Source organism: Grus americana, chromosome 3 (genome assembly GCF_028858705.1).
Source record: "Grus americana isolate bGruAme1 chromosome 3, bGruAme1.mat, whole genome shotgun sequence".
In the NCBI taxonomy this organism is placed as follows: domain Eukaryota; kingdom Metazoa; phylum Chordata; class Aves; order Gruiformes; family Gruidae; genus Grus; species Grus americana.
In genome coordinates this window covers 13161950-13182963 of record NC_072854.1, presented here as the reverse complement: position 1 = coordinate 13182963, position 21014 = coordinate 13161950, and the positions used below count along the sequence as shown (strand labels likewise).

The 21014-nt window shown below is 42.2% G+C and overlaps 1 protein-coding gene across 8 annotated transcripts in view; it reads right to left on the bottom strand.

Moving 5' to 3' along the window:
* The window catches only part of CYRIA (CYFIP related Rac1 interactor A), a 59980-nt gene extending 41097 nt beyond the window's left edge, over positions 1–18883 (bottom strand). For 2 of the 8 annotated variants that reach the window (XM_054819952.1, XM_054819950.1), the window contains exons 1-2: positions 18385–18873; positions 824–874 (exon numbers count right to left, since the gene is read on the bottom strand). The gene's annotated coding sequence lies outside the window, so the exon portion shown is untranslated. Of the gene's footprint in view, positions 1–823; positions 875–9454; positions 9472–18384 lie in introns of those variants that run through there. The other 6 variants (XM_054819955.1, XM_054819951.1, XR_008576325.1 and 3 more) reach the window with 5 other exon arrangements.
* Between the last annotated feature and the right edge of the window lie 2131 nt (positions 18884–21014).

The following is a 21014-nucleotide window of genomic DNA, read 5'->3' as shown; positions in this document are numbered from 1 at the left end:
TGCTTGATCACTGCCTAAAGAGGAATTATCTTTTTAAACTCGGGGGTGGTGTGGTGCAGATTTTTTTTCTTCTAAAAATATGTTCCTTACTGCAAATTATAACAATTCATTATAAAAGCAGATTAAATTAAATCAGAATGTAACAGTAATTTCTCAAGTAGAGCACCCACACAGGGAACTAATTAGAAATAGCTCCTCTGTGTAAACAAACCTTTGTACCAATTAGTAGCTGGTCAAGTCAGGGAACTCCCCTTCTCTGGGGGAAAAAAGTCTATTTTTAGCATTGCTTTATTTTGCTACTGGCTGCAAATTCTCTCCAGTTCTGTAGCCATGGAGGGCGTTTAGAACTTATATTTCAGAGAGTTTGATGGGAACCTGGTCAAGATTTGGAAAAAAAAAAAAAAAGTCAAAAATATGGCAGTAGAAGGCCTAAAAAAAAAAAAAAATCACAAATTTAGGAGTTCAAAAGGGATGAGAACAAATCCCATTCTCTGCCTAGGCCAATTCTGTCCCAAGGGTTTACATAGACCAGAACAATAACAGTGAAATGATTCAAAACAAACAGTGGAGTAAATTAAAAAAGTACATGGGAAGAAGAATTCTCAGTTGTTGTTCTATAATAAGAAAAGCAAACAAATAAAAACCTCAAGGCGAGAATATTCTGCCCAGATAGCATTTTGAAAGCATCGGTTAGGTGTAATGGTAAAACTACATAACAGGATGCCGTTCAAGGGAGGCTGAGTATTCATTTATCATTTATGACGTTCGAATCTGCTAGACAGCTGTTTTGTGCAAGACAGAAAGTACTGGAGCTGACTCTTACCTTGTTGAAGATGATCCAGAGCCTTCCTGATAATTAGACAGAGGCTGCAATCTGTGGATTTTAAAATTTGTTTAAAAGAACTGTTATTAATGAAACTGGTTTAATTAGTAAGTAAAAATCAGAAAAGTTACTTAATTGCCTTCAAAAGATAGTAATTTCTTTTTTTTTTTTTTTAAAGCAACGAGTACTGCTGCAGGGTATCTTCTACTGTGCATTATGCCCAGAGCAAAAGGTCAATTAATGCCATAGTACAGCACATCAGGATAGTGTACTACTGTTACCGTGTTTGGGATGCTTAGTTAACTCTGGAGAGTGATGCAGCTTACATGGGAAAGGTGGTGGGAAGGAGACATCGGAGAATGGGCAAAGCAGGAACACCTTGGGACAGGGAAAGGACTGGAAGCAGCTCACAGAACCCAGAAAATCACCATTTCTTATGGAGCAGTGATGTAGTAAGAGACAACTTCTGACCCTCTAGCCTTACTAGGTTGCAAAAACCAGCTCTAGATACCATCATTTTCTATAGCATTTACTGGTTGAAGGTCTATGAAAACATGACCCCTTCCCTCTTGACCCAAGAACAATAAAAATGACAAGTCTGAAGGACTCAGTAACACCAGCACTAATTAAATGAGCATCTGTGAGAAAGTTTCAAAGAGGGTATCCCACTTATTGGACCACATTAACTCCCAAGCTACTAAGCATTTAGGTATTTTCCAAGCTTCATGTAATTAAGGTTTACAGGAAGGAGCGGTTAAGCAACAATGCAGCGAGATTGATGTTAAACAGAAACCAAAGCAGATTCACTACCAGGAATGAGAGAAAGTGAAGGTGGTGGAATAGAATGGATGAAAACAATGAGCAGGGATCACAGGTAGGGAGACTGGAAAGAACAGAAACAGAAAGAGTGCAGGTAAAGAAAGAGGACTGTGAAATTTAGATGACCGTCAGAAATAAAACCAGTGGAATTTAGCTTTGAAAGGGCAAGTTGAGCACAGACTATGCTAACATGACATCAGTTGGCTTTGGAGGAATGTCATGACACGAAAAAAAGACCCTGAGTCAGTTTGAGAAAGGGGAGGAAAAGTATTTGTTAGCTGAACACTTTCAATTAATTAATCAATTAAAAAACTCATACCAAAGCAGGTACCTGCAGCATTGTATTTACATGAGCCATGATTTGATCCATTTCTTTGATCCACTCCAGGAGGAGTTCATCAATATGAAAAGATCAGTTTTTAGTCACTGAAGCCACAGGCAACACAGTTTAACTGAATTCATGACCCATTATCATAAGAAAGCAAGCAGAAGTAAAAAGACCGTAGTGAAGGAAAAAAGGTACTAAAGTTCCACTTCTTTCTGGAAGTATTAAATGGAAATATGACTACAAAGATCATAATTAGAGAGTGAATGACTACTACATTCCCTTCAAATGTACAGGACATACGTCACCAAATTCTACAGAAGTATTTCAACAGAAATGTTTTTCAGGAAAATTAATTAATTATAGAACAAGACTTACTAGTTTAATTATGGTAAAAAAATGCCAGAAACCTTTAAACCGATTGCAAGTGGGACAGAAAAAATTCCAGGGTAAAACTCTATGCAATAAAAATAAAAGATTGCTGTAAGAAATGAAATAGCATAAAAGTTCTGAAGTAGATGCAAGAACAGAAGATAAAATATATTTGATAGAAACTTCAGAATTTGTATATTGCAAAACAAGACAATTGGATTGTTTTAAAAAACTGTATGCTCATCAGAGCACATAAGCCTAGCGAGGCTAATTAAAAATGTAGAGATCTAATATAGACCAAAAGAAAGGTAAATGAGAATTTTCTTGAATCATATTCATAATTTCCATATTTTTATGCTAGACCAGTTTGTTCTGTGGCATAACTTGGCTTATTTGGAGAAAATTAACACTGCTGGCAACAATAAGCTCTCATGGAACAGGTGCAAAATATAATCACAAAAAGCTTACAGAGTCTGCTGGGAAGTAGACATAACACAGTTGCTCCGGACGTTGAAACACATTTTCATATAGAAAAACTAAATTTTGGAAACAAAACCCCAGCAACTATCAATGAGTATCTCCTGCTCAGCTAAATCATGAAATTACAAAAACTTTGCAACTTACACAGAATAGCTATCTGAAGCACAACTTAAGTAGTAGCTAGGACTGAATTAGATATTTAACAAAATACACATTACATTCTGGAAGCCTGCTTTTTAACCTTTGTTCAGACTTATCCCATATATCCAAGTTTCTTTCAGTCTAAATCAGAATCAAACTAAAACAATCTCAAAAGGAATGTAAAACCGATGTCAGTCCTATTCATAGAACTAATACGACAGCAGGGTATGAAATAGGCACTAAAAAGAGACTACAAACAGATGCCAGGAAGCACTTTTTGTTCCGCAAGCAGTAGCTGCGTGGAATGGGCTGCAAGGCAAGTTCATTGAGGTAAGTCTTTTGGACTGAGAGAAATGCCATCGAGTGGGAAAGTAAGTGCCATGGAAGAGAAAGAGGATAAACTACTCTGACCAGAAGAGCTTCAAATTTCCAATTTTGGGTCTTTAAAACAGAATATTCCTTTAAAAGTGGAGAAAAACAGTCCAAGACTGATATCAGAGTCTTCCATAGGAAAGCCGGGGGACTCAAAAGGGACAACACTTTAAAATGTTTATAAAATGACTAAATACCAAGATACTCCTTACAGTACTCCAACCTAAACATGGGGTGAAGAAACATGTTTATAAGCAACCGCCCTTCTCCTTGGGAGAATTTGTGAGTTGGGAAGAAAGGAAAGTGATCGTTTCTTAAATACCAGTATGATAAAACTAAACAGAAACACATAAGACACTCTGGAAACCTTGGCAAAAACCCTTTAAGGGAAGGATGTCAGCAAAGAGGCAAACCATCGCATATTAATGCAGAAGAGAAAATTCTCTTTTATTGTTTTGGTAACAACCAGTAAGTCAATTTATCCCTAGTTAAAATGTATTTATACAATGAACACAGAAGTCAGTTCAGTACCCTCAGCGTAGTAGCGTGGGGAACCTGCTGGGAGTAAAGCTCATTATCCATTCCGGGATTTGAGCAGTCATAGTCCACAACCAATTTGACTTAAGGCAAAACACAGCTGCTACTTTGAAAGTTTCCTGCTGTGTAAGAAATAATTAAGGCTGTATGATCAGTATTCAACAAAGCATAAATAGCAAAGATGCTAAATTAATTCTACTTGCAAATAAAGAGTTAAGTGAAATTGCATTACAGAATGGACTACATAATGTTATAGTTCAAAGGCAAAGTAGAAGAGTTAAATAAGATGAAGTGTGCGTCAGAGGCCAGACTCTGAATCCTAACTATGCAACTGCAATATTATTTCATGTTGTAGAAGTCCTTTAGTAAAAAAGTAGAAAGTACATATTCCAAAATGAAGTTACAAAAATCTGTATTTTGATATAGGAAAAAAAAAAGGAGCAGCAGCGGAACCCACTTATCAATGTATGTACTGAAAAAGTACAGGCTCATTAAAGCTTTTATTACCAAGCTAATACTATTTAAATATTATGCAGAACGATGTGAGAGACTTGATGGTAACACAGGTAATTCAGGGCAGTTCATCCCGAACAGGATCCACACTCAAGTTTTGATTTTCTCCCCACACAACCCTCAAACTACAAATCACACCAGGAACTCCCAGCCCAGGAATGGCACTTGGCCTGTCACCGTCCACATGGGGACCAGGAGCTCAGTTTCTCAGTTTCTGATCACTGGACCACTTCCACGTGGAGGGACATGTGGCCAGTTCACCAGGCAGCCTACGCCATCCCAACAGCTATTCCTCATCTCCTGTAGAGGAGAGGTTGTGAGACAGATGGAAGTACTCCATGGACTAGAGTCAACCTCTAAGTTGTCTGTTGGACCAGACTCTGTTAAATCATTAGGATGCTAATAGCTTTGACACTGCTTTAAAAAAAAAAAAAAAAACCCACAAAAAACCACCAATGAAAAAACCCACAAAAACACCCCCACGCTCTACAGTTTTTGCTAAATATAAAGTTAGGAGGCAATCAGATAATTAGAAGAGGGCTGAAACATCTGCTTGAGACAGGGATTCCCCAGGGAAAACCTAAAGATCATGCCAACTTAGGCTTGCGCTAGCAGGTTGCCACTACTCCTTTAGTTAACAGAAGGCAAAGCTTAGGACAGGGATAAATTTCACACTACTGCCAGGATATACATCCTGTGGTTGAGGACACTGTAGATGCCATCTGCTTACATTTAATTTATTCATTTAGATTCAAAATGCCAGGACATAATTCTTGATTTTTTTTAATTTTTTTTTTTTAAACTAGCACTTTCAAAATGGCTAATTACACCTATGAATTCCTTGGGGCTTTTCTTATAAAAACAATATGAAACTCAATTATTCTATGATTTTAACCTGCTCTGGATTATTTTTCCAGCTTTCCAGACACAGCTTCTCACTTTCAGCTTTTGGTAATTTTTTCTCCTATCCTAAGCACACAAAGTGCTCCCATTGCTTTCCCAAAGAAGTTGCTGAATCCCAGCTTCTGGGATTTTCAGCTTCCTGGAAAGCAGGATCTGTGGCCACATATATGTCAGAAAATAAAACAGACTAGGGCACGTAGCCATGCTCTGGGCTTGGAACCAAAGAGCATGGTACAGCTCGTGGCTGTACAACTAAAATCCTATCCCTCCAAACCAGCCCGGCCAGATCCAAACAGCCTTTTGGAAATAGTCCACCATCTCTCCTAACTCCAGAACTATGCTAAGGCATTATCTGGGAGAGTGTTGGTTGGCACAGGACAAAACTGTGTCACGAACAGTACTAAAAAATGTAACAGCACGGTTGCATGCCATATCCATTCCTTATTTAGTTCCTACTACAAACATGTATAATGATTATAGTACCCAGTTGCTTCTGGAGAACATCATTTTTAGAAGTTAATTCCATAAGCAGCCAATGCATTTCAGAATGAACAGGTCACCTTTTCCAGACATTATAGCTTCTGGCTTTAATATCACATCCTCACCTAGGTGGCTGTTGCTTTCAAATCACAAGAACAGAACCAAATAACCATGTAACAGTTGAGCATTTATGTTTCCACATGTATTATATGCAGCACACATGAAAATTTGCACTCTCTAGGTTTTGGACTTTTTTAATGTGTTCAGATAGACTGAAGATGAGCGTCTGATTTCCTCATTTCAGCAAGCCTGACGGTTGCCAGTAGAATACTGGTCCTGAGTGTCAGCTGGTATAAAGTGGGCATAGCCCTACTGACAGCATCCCAATGTACAGCAGCTGAGAGACTCTGCTTCTTCAAATTTTACCCAGATCAGGGTGGTGGGCAAGGAAGGAATTCACTTTACAAGATTAGCACTTCAGGAAGAAATCTGTGGTTTTTTCATTAATTCACAAACTTGTTTCTTTTATGTCAGAAATCCCAACTTAATTACTTTGAAAAAAATCATGCAAACCTCAATCAAAAACATTTACCCTTCTTTTGCACAAAAAGAAACAGAAGCAACAAGTCTTTGTAAGCACTGCAGAGGCATATAAAAATTTTCCAAAGGAAAACACAACTACCCTGGTGCAAATTTGGATGTAAATATTATATTTAGCAAGAATCACTGTGTTTAAAACATTGCATAGATGTAAGTGATTATGCAGTGTCACGAGGTACTGAAAAATTACACTGACAAAAACATACACCCCTTTCACAACTGCTTACCTACTGATCATCTCACTGCACGATTCTCCATTCCCAACTCTGCTTATCTTGAAGCAGTCTTAAAAATGTAATGGTATTGGGTTTGCGTGGCAAGGTGTTGGTATCGAGGGGCTACAGGGGTGGCTTCTGTGAGAAGCTGCTAAAAGCTTCCCCTGTGTCTGAGAGCACCAATGCCAGCCGGCTCCAAGACAGACCTGCTGCTGGCCAAGGCCGAGCCCATCAGCGACGGTGGTAGCGCCTCTGGGGCAAGAAAGTTAAGAAGGGGAAAAAACCTGCACACAGCAGCCGGAAGAGAGGAGTGAGAATATGCGAGAGGAACAACTCTGCAGACACCCAGGTCAGTGAAGGAGGAAGGGACATTCCCCTGCAGCCTGTGGAGTAGACCATGGTGAAGCAGGCTGTCCTCCTGCAGCCCACGGAGGTCCATGGAGGAGCAGATATCCACCTGCAGCCCATGGAGGACCCCATGCCGGAGGAAGTGGATGTGCCCGAAGGAGGCTGTGACTCTGTGGGAAGACCGTGCTGGAGCAAGCTCCTGGCAGGACCTGTGGCCCCGTGGAAGGGACCCATGCTGGAGTAGTCTGCTCCTGAAGGTCTGCACCCCGTGGAAGGGACCCACACTGGAGCAGTCCATGAAGAACTGCAGCCTGTGGGAAGGACTCATGTTTGAGAAGTTCGTGGAGGACTGTCTCCCGTGGGAGGGACCCCATGCTGGAGCAGGGGCAGAGTGTGAGGAGTCCTCCCCCTGAGGAGGAAGGAGCAGCAGAGACACCGTGTGATGAACTGACCACAAGCCCCATTCCCTGTCCCCATGTGCCGCTGGGGTGGGGAGGAGGTGGAGAAATGGGGAGTGAAGTTGAGCCCGGGAAGAAGGGAGGGGTGGGGGGAGGTGTTTTAAGATTTGTTCCTATTTCTCATTATCCTACTCTGATTTGATTGGTAATAAATTAAATTAATTTTTCCCCAAGTCAAGTCTGTTTTGCCCATGTCAGTAATCATTGAGTGATCTCTCCCTGTCCTTACCTCGACTCAGGAGCCTTTCATTCTATTTTCTCTCCCCTGCCCAGCTGAGGAGGGCAGTGATTGAGCAGCTTTGGGGGCACCTGGCCTCCAGCCAGGGTCAACCCACCACAATATTGACAAAACTGAATATTATTCTTTAAAACCTCAACAAACCATTTGTAACTGTTGGAGTACTGGCTGCCAATCTGATCCAGGGAGTCCACCTAATAGTCCACCTAATAACCATCTGCTCCAACCTAATAGTCCCAGATGATGAACTCCTACACCCCGATTTATTTGGGAATACTTTCATTGTAGTGCCTTGAACTACAGGTACAATTTCTGTCTTTCAAAGAGATGAAAAGGTGACACATCTACCCCAACAGTGACATCAACACTTAACTAAAGACCATCACTGCAATTAACCAGAAAACTCACTATCAGATCTTCCAAGAAAAACAACCAAATCCTTACAACACAACAAAAACCCTCCCACATAAGTGAAGTAACAAATTTATTAAATCCCAGTGATGAGAACACTGCTGGCATGAGACAGACATCTGCTTCTCACAGATTTTGGCCTACATCCTAGTTCTGATGTGGAAAAAAAAAATAAACCAGCTTGAAAGAAAAAGAAAATGTGACTTTAGATCCAGAATTAGTATGGTCCTTTTGCTCTGTTCCCAGGATACCTACAGTGACACTAGAAAAGGATGATGCTATGTAATGACTGCTCATTACTAAGATCTTAATTTTCTCCAGCTCCCTTTGAACACCCTGACAAAATGCTTAATTTCATAAGAAAATAAATGTTGGGGTCAAAAGTTTCCACTTCTCACATCTGTCAATGAAAAAAAAAAACCTTCTGGTTTGCACAGGTAGACCCATTCTGCTGTGATTTCTAAAGCATCTTGTGTTGGACTGCACAAAAAAGAGAGACAGCTAATTTACATGCTTCCATGTCAAATCTTTTCATAACATCATTAAGTAAAGGGAATGTGCAAAACTGACTAAAGCTAAGCTGATCAATACTGTCAATCCCGGACTAAGAGATGGTTTTGAATGCACATGGAGGACAGCAGCAGGCAGCACAGCTGCAGTTCAAGACCACCCTGATACTGGCTGCACACTCCGATGCCAAACCAGGAGCCCATCGAACACCACCTAGTAACCCATGGCAGAAGCTGGGTGGAATTTATTTAGAGCTGTTAATTGCCTTCAGTCTATGGAGAAAATGTGACTCTCATCAATGCAAGGACCATGCTTTTTGTCAGAATATGTCAAAGGAGGTCAGGCAACTCTTGCTGTACTGTACACTGAAAGTTACTGTAAGACAGCAGAGCAAGTGGGCTCAAGGACTTCTCCACTTACAGAAAGGCACCAAGATGTCCAGATTTGATTTCTAGGCGAGTCCTCAGAGATTCACCTGAATAGTCTGTTTTCTATAAACCTGGACATGAAACTTGTTAACAGTACAAAATTAAGCAATAAACTTAGGCATGCCTACCTACTGTCACTGGCACAAGATGGCTAATACCACACACATTCTTTAACTACCAGCAGGAAAGTGTCTGCTGGTTTGGAGGACAGCCTAATCCTCAAGAACTGGGATTTTTATCTTCTTTCCAAACCCATTTATATCCAACTTCCCTTCAGAATCTCTCATCCATACAGAAAAAAAAAAATGAAACCAAAACCCCAAAACAACCCCAAAACCCAAGGCATAAAGAAGTTATTAGGAGAATGAAATGTTTTACTTCAATGTCAGCTGAAGGAACTACTACCGCATACTCTCCTAGTCATACCACATTAAACACAGAAAGCAGAATGTCTCGTACTGAGTACAAGAAACAAAGCTACCTGAATAACCTCCCCCCGGATCCTTGTCTCGTGATTCTCTTCAAAGCGAGTCATATGGCAGCACTTTTCTCCTTTTACGGGCAAAAAAAAAGGAGAAAGGAAGTCAGCACCATGAGCGGGACTGCATTGCCACATGAATCAAGCAGCTCAGAGCTGTACTACTACTCACTCATCCCTACCTCAGTGCATTAAGAATATATACCCTGAGAGAGGGATACCATGAATCAACGGCCATTTACTTAATGCATATATAATTACATGTCACCAAGTGTTTCACGCTGAACTCGTCACTACAGAATGTATTAAAAACGAAAGGATAGAGGGCATGTAATGTATTTGCATTTGCTTATCTACCATCTCATTTCTTTGTGTGAATGTCCTGTTGATAGCATGAGAATCTCTTCTTTGGGAAACAGCTGTAGTGATGAGCAGCAATTAAAATTATATTACTTTCTGCCACAGATATTTCCATATGTGTCCTACACTGCCCCAGTGCCAATCTCCCACACCCAGCTCAGCCCACCTCCCTTTTCTTCACCAGCTCTACAGGACAGAGTAAAGGAAAGTTACTGATGATCTGACTTAATAAATTTGGCTTCTTGGAGAGAACTGTGGAAATTTCATTAGCTCACCACTAGGGAAAGGTAAATGACATACAGAATTCCCCATGTATCAGGCAAAAAAAAGGAATAAAAGCCTTCTTCTTCTTCTATCAGTAGAAAGAAAGAAATCATTGTTTCTGCTTCAATAACCAATATTAGAGTTAAAAGCCTACATCACGAGGACTCCTACCAATAAACAGCTAAAGAATTGAGAAATCCTAAGGAAACCCATTTCCTCTCCATGTACAGGTGATGGGATGAAGAATTTGCAACAACTCCCACCTCCCACCCAAGCATCAGCCAGACCGCTGAAGCGTACGCAGGGGCAGAACACCTGCACACATCTGTGGAGTCAGGGAACATATCTGTTCAGCCGTACAGGTACCCATCGTTGATTCAAAACCACCTTGCTTTTCCTCAGCTGTTTATGTGCAGTCATCCTGAGTTTTATTTGAATATTGCAACTTACTATTCCACTGCTTTGTTTGAGAGTGATCCTGAAAACAACTGAATTCAATTACATGAGTTATGCTTGCTTGGGTCACAGCCCACGCATCAAAGTTAAAACACAGATAAGCATTTCCAGGGTCAGAGTCTCTGTCCTTAAAACATTTTTTTTCTCTTTTTTTATTTATTTAAAGGAAGGAAACAGTCTCCCTGGTTATCAGATCATTACTAGGTCAGATCAGATGGCCAAAACAGCAGAGTTCAGTAAGGAGTTTAAAATAATCCCATCATTTGTTGAAGTCTAATATTCCTCTTAGACAGAAAATGGGATTTGCTGTATATATGTATTTGTTATTGTTTAAGATTACCATTTGCTCCTTGGTAGCTTTAAAGTCTTACCAGTATGTATTTAATTCTCTTTTGACAAAATGATATTTCAGTATAAACACAGAATATTTCTTTAAAAAGTAGTATTTTAACCTGTAGGTGTCCCTTTGCCTTACGAATAAAGGAGAAGACACTGAATAACAGCAACCACAAGAGTACAAACACTTTCTTACGATTGTGGTGACTCAGACTGCCAGGATTTGGCAGCCCACAGTGTTCCTCAGCAGCAGAACAAAAGGGGATTTTTTTTGGTGGATTTACTTTTAGTTCAGTAAAGGACAACATGATACTCTCTGTGCCATAATGAATCAAAACCTCAGTAAAACAAAGGCGTAAGTAGTCAGACCCCAATCATTTTTTGTCTCGCAGAATAAAAATGGACAAGCAGATTATCTATACTTCTAAGGCCTCTAATATGCGTGCTCTCTCCTTGTCTTTTGGAAAAAAATAAAATAAAATTAGTAAGATTATCTAGTTACAGAAATACGAATCAGTTCTACAGGCAACACATTCCCAGAATACTTCAACGTCAGGAAATATTTTCTATTTTCCTCTTGTATTCAAGAGATGTTGATACAAAATAGTAACTAGATTTTTTTAACACCTTCTCTAATTAAAAACATAAACCCCATAGACCTAAGTATCACACTCTAACAAAATCTCTCAAGTATTCAGAGCATGAAACACATTTTGAGAGAGATTCGTTTTCCAGCATCCCCATCATGATCTCATTTGGAACGGCAAGCCATCCCCACAGTAATTGGTATTACAGAGCTCTGCTGCAGCACAGCCTTCTGAGAGGGTGAGGGAAGTGTTCCAGTCCTACAGGGCATTTATGCTTTAATAATAAAAACATAGGAAAAACGTTTACAGAATATCAGCTCCCATTTCCTCTGCTGCTATCAATTATTAGGGAGATGATTACGGACTTATTTCCAGAAGCTTCTAAGATGCCAACGTCTGTCATGAAATCTTTATCTGAAGGAGTCACCAACAGTCTACAGATGATCCTTGAAGCAAAACACTGTGCAATTACAAAGCAATACAGTACAAGGCGTCAGACCGTGTATATGTGGGTGGGAGAAAGTATAACTGAAACCAAATTAGACTTCCCTGGAAATAAAACATAACAAATCTAACAATCTAGCCTTCTAAAAATCTAACCAGGTTTGAACAACTCTGAGGAATATTATTATAAAATTTTCCCCTCACCATTGCCTCCCTCCCCCAATTTCCACAGCATTAAATGAGCCCCCCCCCCCAAAAAAAAAAATTAGGACCAGCAAATCATCTGTACCAGATAAATACCACTGCACATCTCTCATGGAGGCTATTTAAACACAATTCTGGAATCAATTTACTGGATAGGATCATATGGATCAGTTACCAGAGAGAATCTTCCTTATTCTCCAAAACCAATTCAGCTCTGTAAGTGGCACCATCACTCAGCATTTCCCTACCAGCTAACAACCGACAGTAATGAATTTTTGCCCCACAGCTCCACACCACTATTAATATGCATGAGAGAAAGCAGAAGATGAACTTTCTCCCTGCCTTTCCCAGAAAGCCATTAACTCAAGCTAACCTCCCAGACTTAATCTGGGGCGGCTGCAAAATGAAAATTGTAATGACCGGGCTAGGTACCAAATACACTTGTAATAAAGAAAATAAAACAGAAAGCAGGTTTTCTTTGAAATGACTTTGAAAAACAAGAAAACAATCCCTTCATCCCACTTCTCAGTCTAACCACATTCAGCCTAGATGACAACAGCCTTAGGACACTACTGGGCTCAGTTCAGTTGCAGAGGCAAATAGTGCAAAGCTGTCTTAAAATATTCTACCTTCCCAGTAGGTGCTACTCCAAGCATGACATGGGTCTTCTGGCCACCTTGCATCTGCTAGCCAAGCATAGACGCAGTGGATGTCGTAAAGCATCTCAGCTTGATCTACAAGAAACGTCTGTGCTGGACAACTGAATCAAACCAGGCTCAAATGGTGTTCTAACCCCAAAATAAAGACTTTCTCCTGAACTGAACCTCAGTCTTGCCAAATGTTGGCCTTCACCCCCCTAAAATCCACACTTTTGTGAGACTCACTAGTCCATATGAGACTAGAAGCACAAAATGGACTCACAGAAGAATTATGAACACGGCTACAATAAAAGTTTGGTATATAATAGAAATTAAAATAACTGGGATAGTAAGCAGGAAGCCATCTAACCTAATAGGAAACACAGTTGTGAAGGCTGTACCTTAAACGTCACCTATCCTGGAAGCTCAAGAGGTACCTACGTTATTAAAAAGGTTATAAAACCTTCCGGCCTCCCCAGGAGCAAGATACAAAGTCATCCCTTTGACAAGCTGATGAGGAAAGGAGTCATACAATTTTGAAGTTTCGGATGAGAAGGCAGGAGCATGCCCCCAAGCACCATCGAGCAATTTAAGAGCATCAGGAAAGCAACCGCAGAGGAAGTAAAAGTGGGCGGAAGGCTCTTTCCAGGTGAAGAGGCTGGCTCCCAACCACACCTCTGCATGCCAGGGTAGTGCCCTAACCCACAGACTATAGTCTGTCCTAGACTATTCCTGCTGAAGCTAGGCAATGGAAAAATATTTACTGGATGAAAGAATGAAACACCCATAGAAACCAGATTTCTCTCAACTCAGCTGAAAGCCTTGAGACACAGGGCAGGAGTCACTCTCCCTCTAGCCTAATTAATTACTTCTTTCAAAGCAACACAGTTGCAGGTGAAATGAAGGACAGCTTATGACATGCTGCTTGTTGCACTCTCCTGGGAAGAGGGAGATGTGAGCTCAACTTACTTCAAGCTGAAGAGGGGACAGAGAATGAAGCTTCACACTTCATGGGTATGGGATGGAACTAATGCACCATTGAATATAAGAAGAAGGTGGTGAGATAAACATCATTGCAAATGCTTCTTCCTCAAGTTTGAGTAAATAGCTTACACCTACTTATTTCTTAGCAAAACAAGCTTTTCAAATCCTGAGGGAACATTCCCATCTCTAGATGCCAAAGGCAGTTAGGCAGGAGAGAGATACCACTCTCCAGAATGGTCATGGTGGTAACAGCTCTGGATGGACGCAGAAACAAAGCTCTATGCATCTGATTTTCTTTACAGTAAAAAATACAGACAACAGTGGGCTTTCAGACATGAGTTTTAAGAACATCAATCTTAGCTTTGAGGCATCTAATTGTAAAATAGGCCACTCATAATTTATGAATTCAGGCTGTAATTCAATAGGGAGAAGGTTTTTCCCCCCCCAAATCCCATAAATTATATATAAAAAAGCTTCTAACAACTACTTAAATTTTAAGCTAAACCTATGTGTATCAGAGTGCTATAGGGGAGTCCAGAATGGCTGTTACCTAAAATGTCAGTGTAAGTCTACACATCCGCTTAAAAACACCGAGCCACCTCCACAGTGTTATTAAATTGTGCAAGGATATGACTCAGTCATCCAGAGCTCCCCACAGATCAAACTCAAGATCCCAGTATGTTCCACACCATATTCTAAACATGACAGCTCCCGTGCCATACTGATGCTCTTCAACAGGTCTGAGGGACACACGGTCATGAATCACATTTATTAAGAATTTAACCAAACCAGACTAGCACTGGTGAGAGCCACACATAACACCACAAGTTGCACTGCTACTAGAACCTTCATTTTGAACTTTTCACATTTTATTAACTTCACAAATTCCTTACACAAATTTACTCAAAAACAAGGCTCGGACTTACGCATTAGCTTCACCTTTTGCATTGCCATTCATCCGAACCATGATGTTAAAAGTCAACCTGTACATTGCCACTACAAACAGCCTGACACAAGTATTATCACAGATAGGAAAAAAAGGATAAAATGCACAAAGAAGTCCCACAGAGCACTGGTTATGTAGTCTATGGACAAGTTTATAAATTAGACAAGACTATTTCAGCCATTAGCGTGCAAAAGTAGCCCCTCCTGAATTTAGGTAAGACTGACTGATATTTAACTTAATGTAAACATTAAGATACCAATGATGAGATTATTTCTAAACATTTAAAATCCACAATAATACATAAGAATTTTTCAAGCACCAGCATGTCAGTGCTGCACTAGGTCATATCTGTCCTAAAAGGTATTTGTCCTATACCTACTACTGTTATTTTTCCTGTATGAGCAACTACTGCTACCAGTTTAAATCAAGAACTTATATCAAGCAGTATATAAAGGCAGAAAACAAGACACGTTTTTAATTTTAACTGGAAGTGTGAATTGGAATTCTGTGAAAGTAGAATGGTAAATTCAGTACTTCACAAGAATTAGGACCTGTACATCTTACATCATTCACATTGCTCTCATCGTCATTCACACAAGTGCACAGCAGCTTCTATTACAATTTTAATTTAAACAACAAAATTCAAATTTATGACTGCATTTTTTGCAACTCTCAAGCTGCCCCATATATTAAATATTTTAATTCATGCCTCTCAAACTGTTTTCTCTGATTTAATATTACTGTTTTGCATTCCTAGATAACATGAGTAGAAAGCACTGCTAAAAGAATGATTGATAATACTGAAACAGATCCAAATACATACTGAATTCAGTATGGAGGAAACACTAAGAGGTTCTGGCTCCTTCAACATATATTATTAGTATGCGTATTTCCCTGTCCACTGATGTTATAGGTCACATTGACATGCTCAGTTTGTCTCCAGGGATTTAATAGGAGACCTAATGATGTCTGGATTGCATATGGGTTTTGGATATAGAATAATATTTTTCTGTTTTGTATAAAATGTGAACTGAATGATCAAGTTCATGTGCTACTGCATGCATTATGCACCTAGTGCTAAAGAATGCCAGTGATTCTACAAAACTCTTACAGTTTCCCTAAAAGCTCTAATTAAAAGGGTAGGTGGAAATATATACAAATATGATCTTATTTGTATAAGGTATATGAGGTCTTATTTATAGAATCTGTACACCTATAAAATATGATTTCTGTTAAAGTATGGGAATTGTTATTTGTCTAAAAAACATCTAGTATTTGACACACATTTTAAGCCCTCATTTTGTATAACACGTAACATGTGGAAATCTGCAACATACTGCACATGCAAATCCTCAATGTCTTTGTGAGACTACCATACTGCTGAGGACAAGATATTTCAGCCTGACAAAACAGTGTCAAAAAATGATGTCATGAAGACAAGCTAAGCACACTAACAATGAATTATCTTCCCAGCACGGTAAAATTCACCAACAGACTCACTACTATGGCAAAACGACATATGCTGACAGTAACTATGCAGTAGTATCCAAGATGATCACCATTTTTCCTTTGTGAATTAACCAAGTATTTTTTATTCTAATTACTGGCATACATTGTCTTTTTAATCACATGTGGGTTTTTTATTTTCTGTTTTTAATAAAGAACAGAAGTTCACAGAAAAAACAAAGTAACACTGCAAAAACAGCACAGGAGGATAGTGAAAAAGTACAGAGCAGAATACAATAAAATACTGGCCAGTCATTAAGAAACCATATAAATAACCCAGAGAGCCTCGCTTATACTTGCCATAGGTGACATTTAAGTTAAACCTTAAGAACCAGACAAACTATACAAACTGAAGTTGAAGAATTTTATTCTTAGTTGCTACTTTATGCTTTTTATGAATTTAAGTCAAACCCTTCATGCTATTCCTATAATCTGTAATTTCATTTCATTAAAACATTTTTTTTTTTACAGTCTACCCTAGGAAAGCTAAAGTCATGAGCAGTAGGGCTTTATCAATAGCTTTTAATTCAGGCCTGGTGTTGGGGGGGGGTAGGGGTATTGCAGGAGAGTAGAAAGGAGAGTCATACATGAGAAATTACCAAGTTTATTCCTTAAAAAAAATGAAGTACACTGCTGATGTGTAAGTCTTCCTTACATGTTATAAAAATATAAAAGTTAGCATCATAGAGAAAAGGGAAGTATCAGCTTGGTTCTTCCCTATGTAATGTGAGTTAGGGTATTTTTGCAGAGCAGTGCTGAGCACGTGAAATTCTTTGCCCACAAGGCAACCTCATGTCATGACAGCATTTCATTCCAGATCTCCCCACCTAAGAGTTCACAGCCAAAGCAGTTTTTATTTTCTTCTGACCTTGCAGATGGCGAGAACTGAGGCAAAGCAAAAACATACCTGTCCCTCTTAACTTGCCCTTTCCCCATACACATACAAACTGCCTTTAGGATCTGATAAACAGAGTGCAAAGATTGGCTGTCTGGCAACCAGAGACTACCAGGAACAGGCTGGAAACCAACCCACATCACCACCCTCGGCAAGTTACTACCACCACCACTGAAAGCACGTGAAGTTAAGTCTTGCTGTGTTGCCAGTGAATTATGGAGCATTCCATTTTACACAGCGGCGTCATGTATTACTGAGACCTTAGCATAACAAAACCCAGATAAACAAAATTAAAGCTAAACGGTCCTGAAATTAAATTAGGGAAAAAATAATAATAGGAAGAATAGATGCAAGCGTGGTATCTGTTCACTGTAACACATCTCAGCATGGACAGAGATTCGAACGAGATGAATGCAGCATTACAGATCGCGCTTCTCATCTTGTGCCTAGCTAGGTACTTCCCTCAGGAAACACTGCGTTTATAGCACCCTCCATCCAGCAACCACCGGCAGCTGGAACAGAAAGTTTTCGGTATAATCAAACTTGTGAGCCTAATCCCCTTCTCTCCCCCCACTACAGCAGAGGCGTACTCGACGTGTTGTTTGATAGATAGCCTCGGGCAGTCTTAGAGTTAAGCCAGGCTTCCCTGGGCCCGGGTGCAGGCAGAGACAGGTCCCCGCACCGGCGTTGCCCTCCCCTGCAGCCGCGGCGGCTCCGGCATCCACCGGCCGGCAACGAAACCCCAGAGATTTCCACCCTGCAGGGCCCGTACCCGGGGAAGCCTCTCCCCCAGCTGGGGCAAGGCCAACGGGGGAACCTCCGCGGGGGCTCGTACCGCAACCGACGCCTTTCCAAACGCAGCCGGTCGCCGAGGCGAAGCGAGCCCTCCCGGCGCTCACGGTCCCGGTGCTACAGGAGCCGGCAACGGTCTGGGGCCGGCGCTTTCCCAGGCAACAGTTGGCTGTGCCCCCCGCCACCGCCTGGCCACCTCTGTCCCGCGGCGCCGGTGGGAAGGGGCAGGGGCAGCTGCGCCGCCTGCGGCCCGCGCCGGCCGGGGAGGGGTGACCATGGACTGAGGAGCGGCCATAAAGGCAGCGGCGAAGGCTCAGCGGAGATCGCAGGGGGGCGAGGGGAGCCCTCCGGGTCGAGAAAGCCCAGGGGCTGCAGAGCCCCGTCCCCGCCCCGCTGCCGGCGGGGTTGATGCGGGAGGGCGCTGCGGGAACTAGCGGCAGAGGCGGCTCAGCCCGCCCGCCCCCGCGCAGCCCCCGGGCGGTCGGCAGCACCCGGCCCCGCCGTGCCTCTCCCCCGCTCACCTGAGCCGCCCGTCGCCGCTCGCCGCTGCAGGGACCCTGGTCCATCCCCCGCGCCTCAGAGACAGCCGGCAGTGCTGTGCTGCGCTTCGCGGCGCGGCCCAGCCCGGCCCGGCCCAGCGCGACGCTCGCAAGCCCGCCCCGCGGTGGCTGCGTGCGGCTCCCGCCGGTGGCCGGCCCGGGCGGGCGGGCGGGCGCGGCTCCCTCGGACCCGCCTCCCGTCGCCGCGGGCTGGGGGGAGCAGGCGCCGTCCGCCGCTCCTGGGGCAGGAGGGGGAGGAGGGTCCCCGGGTCGGTGGCAGATGGGGAAGGGGGGGCGCGGCGCTGAACAAGGGGAACGGGAAGGAGAGGCGGCGGGGGAGGAGGGTCCCCCACCTCCGCACAGACCTTAGGCGGGGGCCCTCAGGCTCCCCGGCCCGGCGGGTGGGGGGATCTGGGGTGTCTGCTGTCACCCGTGCCGCACCCCCGCCCGGGGACATCGGCCCTGACCCAAATCCGCCCCGTTTCGCAGAGATCCCATCCCCTTTCCTCCAGCTGGTGGGCGCTTTTTCTTTTTTTTTTTTTTTTTTTTCGGTGGGGGTGTCGGGAGTGTGTGTGTGTAAACGAGTTCGGCTGGACTGCAAATACATTTTTTGCATTTCTGGCTTTACAGAAGACAGTACTTCCTCAAGACGTCAAAACTAGATCTGAGTCCATTCACAGCTCGTGAAAATACTTTGTACTTCCTCTTGCTGTTTTGAGGGTTAAATAAGGTTAAAGTTGCAAGAGTGCCTAGCAGCGCTCGATTTCCCCCTTCCCCAAAAGGCAGTCTGAGTCATTTACAGGAAGAAAGAAAGAAAAAAAAAAAAAGAAAAAAGCCTACAAGTAACAGTATTGGAAGTACAGCATAGAAATATCTGGTAACTTGTTCGTACCAGGGTTTTGCTTGCCGACCTCTTTAAATGTGAGAACTCATGATGCTGACCACAAAGCCATTCTAGCACTGCACCAGTGAACCCCAGAGTTCGCAGCTGCGTGCTGCCTGGGGCAGACACATTGAAGAAAGGGTCTGGGCGCACCAAGAGGTGTGATTCTCATGAATAAGGGAAGTTTTGAAGCCGAGCAGTTTGGTAGAGCTGTGAGCACGTAGAGTCTGCTGCTAACTTGACCTTCTGGCCCATCACTCCCACTGAGCAAGTGTCCCAGGGCAGCATCGCTTACAGGCTTTAGCTTCTTGCCTTTACCCGGGCTGGATCCAGATGTCCTTGAATTGTTCTTCTTTGGTCTAAGAATTCCAAATTTTCTAGTTAGAAAATAATTCGGGTGACATACTTAGTCTATTAAAAGGCTTGGTGTCTGTTACTGTAGCACATATTTAATATAGCTACCCTTACAGCACCCGGCTTAGTAGAACACTAAGCTGCTGGCTTGCATTTTTTATCCACAAGTCTCAAAGTACCTTTTAAAAGAAGTAAATAGCATTGCTCCACTTTCAAGCAGGAAGAACAGTCACATGGAAAACTTGAGCCAGGAGAGAGAACTGAACCTCAGATTCTCAGCTTGCAGCGTAATGTCCCCTTTTACTTATTTTTCTGGGGCATGTCTTCTGATCTCTGTATAATAGAGATGTCTTTAACTGCATGCTTTTACAAAAGAAGAGGCAGCTGTCACCCATCATTTGGAAATATTCTGACTCTCAGTGCGTGTTATATATGCTCTCAGATTGTCTGCACTGAATGCATCAGGGACTTAGCCAGAAGAATATTTTGATTCTGGATACAGGTAGTATTTAGGAGTTAGAAAAGCCCAACTTTAAAATCCTGCCAAAACAAAGGGACCGTTATATATCGATGAAATGAACTGTAGAACATCTACGTAGCTTTAGCATCACGTACTGCCATAAGAGTGAAGTTGAACAGCCTGTAGGGGGAATGGCAGGCGAGTAATAGATTTCAGATTCTCAGCTTTGGACAATGACATTAGAGACCAGGAAATAATTGTTTAACCAGCTACTTGTGTATTAGCCAAGCCACAGTAACTGTCTGTGCAAAACTCTTATCCCATTGCTGGTGTGAGACAAATTCAGTTTGAGGCACATGGGTAGAGTTCAGATTCCTCAGTAGAGTCATGTCTTATCGCTTGGACTCCCTGAGGCATCCCACATAGTGCCCAGTTTTTGCTCTGAAGAGGTGCAGGATTCCCATAAAGTTCTGTGTCATCTCTACCAGCTTCATCCCAGTATCTCAAACACCCTAAATTTTCTCAGGTGAAAAAGGATGTGCTTGCATATATGCAGATGAATCATGCCTCTAAATTTATGTATACAGACACCTGCATGTTCTTAGACATTAATTAGGTGTCTAATCTTCCATGACAGTCAGTAGCAGGATTCAGGTCTGGTGCTTTCATATGGGTGTCTCAAGAATCACAAGAAGCAGGCAGGTGCCTACAATCAATTGTTTGATCACCAATGTCATGGACTAGCTGCTAAGAGACTGTGTTATCACAGCCCAAAGCTTACCCAGGCTGCTTTGACCCAGGTTCTGATCCACAGGTGGGATAAGCAGAAACATTCAGGGCTTTTTAAGATGCCCTTGAGTATCCTTGCCTTGTTTTCTACTGCTCTTCCAGAAGCATCAGATCTCCTGTAGGTCC